We start from the raw sequence: 4,601 nt of genomic DNA, 5'->3' as shown, positions 1-4,601 counted from the left end.
TCTTGTCACACTTACTCGAGTGTTTCTCCAAGCTACCACCACAGAAATAAATGGAATTGCTCCAGTCAAATTACAATGGTGCAAAATTGGTGTAATTGAAGGCAGAATCCCATGTTTGGTACTTAACAAACATACTTTGGATTTTCAAAGGAGACTGAGGGAGTTACTCATCTAACTCAGATTGAATAACAATGATATTTAGGAACCTAAACTAGAACTGGGGAAATAATTGATTTTTTGGTTTAGCCAAGAAAAAATGGTTATTTTGCCTGCAATCTTTCCTACTGGGGTTGTTGTGCTTTGGACAAAAAATTAAATGGTCATTGGGCAGAAGAAAGAGAATGACTCTATAGTCTGGTGATTAAGGTACCCATCTGAAATAGTCATAGAGAAGATCTGCATCTCTTACCTCCGGGATGAGTGCCTTAATCACCAAACTATAGAGTCATAGTCATTCTTGCAATGGACTTGTGCGAGTGGTGAACGAGGGATGTGCGCTACACTGAGGGGATATATGTTTTTGGGATTATTGTGAGTACTGGTTGGATTGTTGTGTGGGTGGTTTCAAAGTCCTGTGGCATATGGGCCAAGTAATCCACTATCTATCCAATCTCTCTCATACAACCAATGAAATTGTTGCATGCAAATTATCTGGAGAGTAAGGATGGTGATTGGTTGAGTTACCTCTAATATCACCATGGTATAGGACTCTGGGCATGGCATAGGTACATGCCTTGCTGGTGAACAGAGTGTCATTTGTAAAGTCAAAATGTCTGAGAACTTAACAACTGAAAAGTAACTGATCGTGAGTCTGAGCGATGATTGCACCTTGTGATATTTTGAACAAAAGGAGCTTTCAACCATGCTTGTAGCTGTTTTGATTCAACATAACTTCATTTTGATTGACCCAAACCAAATGTTTTGAACATTTTGCATTTTGATACTTAAGGGGGAAATTGTTCTGATTTAAAATGAAAACAAATAAGCCAGACTTTCCCGTGGAATGGAAATAGCCAGTTTTGACAACCCTTTCACATTATCCTAACACACTGACCGGTACAGAGATTTTAACACATAGTCTGAACTAAAATTGCAAAAATAAATACATAAATAAAATAAAGCATTTTTTAAAAAAAAAATATTGAGGAGCAACAAGTCTCGTATAAAATAATCATAAAACAGCAAATGTCACTCATCAAAAGGGAAGAAAGCAGATTTTGGAAATGGCCAGCATATTGCATCTGGGATATTCAAAATAGTCTATGGGAGGTGCTCAATTCACCTTCAAAGACATTTGGGTGCCTGTCTCATTTAATCCCCTTTCAAAGCCCCAGACATCATAATTTATTTACAAATGACTAAGCTGACCTTATGTCAATGGGAGTTAGTCACCAGACCTGCTTAGGTGTTTTTGAAAATCTCAGTAGGTGTCACAATCTGATCTTTAGGGACTTTTGAAAATTTTTCCTGTAGTCTCTCAGTGTCCTAGTTACCCATCTGTAAAATGGGGTTAATAGCATTTCTCTATCTCACAGAATATTGTGACAATGAATATGGGAAAGGGCTTGTCTCATTGCAAGGATTAGCTTGAGTTAGTGCACTCAGGTTACTCCACTCAGGTGAGCCGAGCTAGCCTTGGAGCGCTGTGTACACATACCCTCACTAGAGCTAGCCTCGCTCCAGTGAGGGTATGTCTACATTGCAGTTTGAGGTGTGACTGCAGCATGGGTTGAGACATCCACACTAGCACAGCTAAAAACAATGGTGTGGATGGGGTGGCCAGGGCTTTAGTGCAGGCTGGAGACCCTGGTAGGTACTTGATTGATTTATTTATTTTTAAAACTTTGTATTAAGGCAATGTTACAATGAAATGTTAACATACTAATGTACATTACATATTTCCATTCAGGATCAATACTACATTATATGTTACTTATTCAAAGAGCTTGGCTAAAGATTCTGTCTTGTTGGCTGAGGAGTCCTCTGCGCACACTACAAAGGGAGAACAAAAATCTACCTACCTGTCCTCTCATTGCCACTTCTCTGGTGTAATTGAAAACTTCTCCATTACAAGGACAGTCGATATTGTGGGGAACATGAGGGTCAGTTTGCATTTAGCCCAGTCCTTTGTGCCCTGGTTGATGCCAATATAGGGTGCTAAAAAAGAGTTTCTTCTCCTTAGTCCTTCAGAGGAATCCAAGTCCCAATCTAGGCCTGAATTTGGTATCAAGATGCATCTATTTTGGAATTGTTTTACTTCATCCAAAGGGAACTGTTAACTTTCACCTGAACGAAACTGCAACATCACTAGAGCTAGAATCATAGAACCATAGGGTTAGAAGGGATCACAAGAGTCATCTAGTCTAATCCCCTGCCAAGATGTAGTATTTCTTGTATCTAAACCATCCGAGACAGATGGCTATCCAGTCTCTTCTTGAAAATCTCCAGTGAAGGAGCTTCCATGACTTCCCTAGGCAGTCTGTTCCATTTCCCTACCATTCTTACAGTAAGGAAGTTTTTTCTGAGGTTTAATCTAAATCTGCTGTGCTGCAGTTTGAACCCATTAGCTCTTGTCCTGTCCTTTGTTTCAAGAGAGAAAAACGTTTCTCCATCTTTTTTGTGACAGCCTTTCAAGTATTTGAAGACTGCTATCATATCCCCCTTAATCTCCTCTTTCGGACACTAAGCATATCCAGTTCCTTCAGCCTTTGCTCATACGACTTGTGTTCCATCCCTTTGATTATCTTTGTCACTCACCTCTGGATCCTTTCCAGTTTCGCTATATCTTTTCTATACAGCAGTGACCAAAACTGGACACAGTGCTCCAGCTGAGGCCTAACCAGTCCTGGGGAAAGTGGTACTATCACTTCCTGTGACTTGCATGCTATGCCTCTGTTAATGCATGCTAAACTTGCATTTGCTTTTTTTTGCAACAGCATTGAATTGTTGACTCATGTTGGGGTTGTGATCCGCCATAACTTCCAGATCTTGCTTACCAGTGTTGCTGACAAGCCAGTTATCCCTCATTCTGTCCAAAATTTTCTAGTTAAGGTGTGGGCTACACTTAAAATTTAGGTTGATATAGTTACAGCACTCAGGGATGTGAAAAATTCACACTCCAGAGTACCATAGCTATGACAACCTAACCGTGGTGTACACTCAGCTAGGTCAGTGGAAGAATGCTTCCATCAACCTAGCTACCATTGCTTAGGGAGGTGGTGTTCCTACAGTATTGGAAAAACCTTTCTATCATTGAAGGATGCATCTACACTACACTACAGGGTTATGACAGACTAGATGTGGAGCCATAGCTCTGCTGCTACGATTTCTTTAGTGTAGACAGGGCCTAAGTGTTATTTTAAAGCACCATTGCATTTGGCACCATGGAAGCACCATGGATTTGTTTCTTTCATAAAATATTGTTGTTTCAAAAATCAAAAATATTTTGTGAAAGAAACAAATCCATTTTCACAGAACTTTCGTTTTGCAAGAGGGAGGAATTGTACAAAAAACAAAACAAAATGACCAACATCAAAAGCATCCTTTTGTGACTGTTGCCATTCATCATTCCTAGATTCGGGAGGAAGATGGGGTAACAACAAACAAACAGAAAAAGAAAAGAAAATCAGAAGCTTTGTCAGGCTTCCTCCAGCACCAAATCATCACCTCTGTGTCATAATAAGATAAGATAGTCTTGAATACTGAGCTCTTTGAGTTTTGTGAATTATTTTTCTGGTTGAAAAATGAAAAATTTAGAAAACTTTTCATGTTCAGTGTTTTTTTCTTTCCATCCCTCCACCCCATTTTTATCATTTTTAACTCTCATGCCTCTCTTTTCTACTTTCCCTGTTTTGGCACTGATACAAAGGGAAATAAAGTATAATTGGAGGGAAAGATTCTGTTTCAAAAACTGGAGGTTTTGTTTGTTTGTTTGTTTTTCAGATTTCAGAATTTTTCTTGGAAAAGGTAGGGAAAAGTCAGGTTCATCATGGCTAGATAATGTAGATTAAAAGAAACTGAAGTGAAAAGTCAGCAGCATGGGAAGAAACTCCATGAATGCAGAAGTCTTCTGTATTCTAGTGGTATCCCAAAGTTGAATTGCAATCCGGTCTTGGTTACTGGGAAGTGGAAGTGAAGGAGACAGACAGTCTTATTTCCTTGAATAATGAATATTTAGGCCACATTCTGCTCCCCTTGAAATCAGATTTCCATTGACTTAAATGGAAACAGTTTCCAACTGTTTCTTTTCAGAAAATGTATTTTAAAAATAAAATATCCTAAGCTTGATTTGAAACTTACGTTCATGGAAGCAGAGAGACAAGGTGGGTGTGGTAATATCTTTTGCTGGACTCACTTCTACTGGCGAGATAGACAAATTTTTGACCTTACACAGAGCCCTTCTTCAGGTCTGGGAAACTTAATGAGGCCGGGTCTGTGGTAAACGTCTGTCTCAAATCTGGACTTAGCGTTCAAAATCTGAGTGTTTACTGTAAACCTCCCCCAAGCTTATTCCCAGCTTGGATCTTATCTCGCTGCCACCAACCAGGATTTTTAGGGTCCCTGGTCCCCCCGAGTCACCCCAAACCTTTCCTTGGGGGACC

This window comes from Chelonoidis abingdonii, chromosome 14 (assembly GCF_003597395.2).
Source record: "Chelonoidis abingdonii isolate Lonesome George chromosome 14, CheloAbing_2.0, whole genome shotgun sequence".
Lineage (NCBI taxonomy): Eukaryota > Metazoa > Chordata > Testudines > Testudinidae > Chelonoidis > Chelonoidis abingdonii.
The sequence above is the reverse complement of the archived record's forward strand: the minus strand, read 5'-3'. Positions refer to the sequence as shown.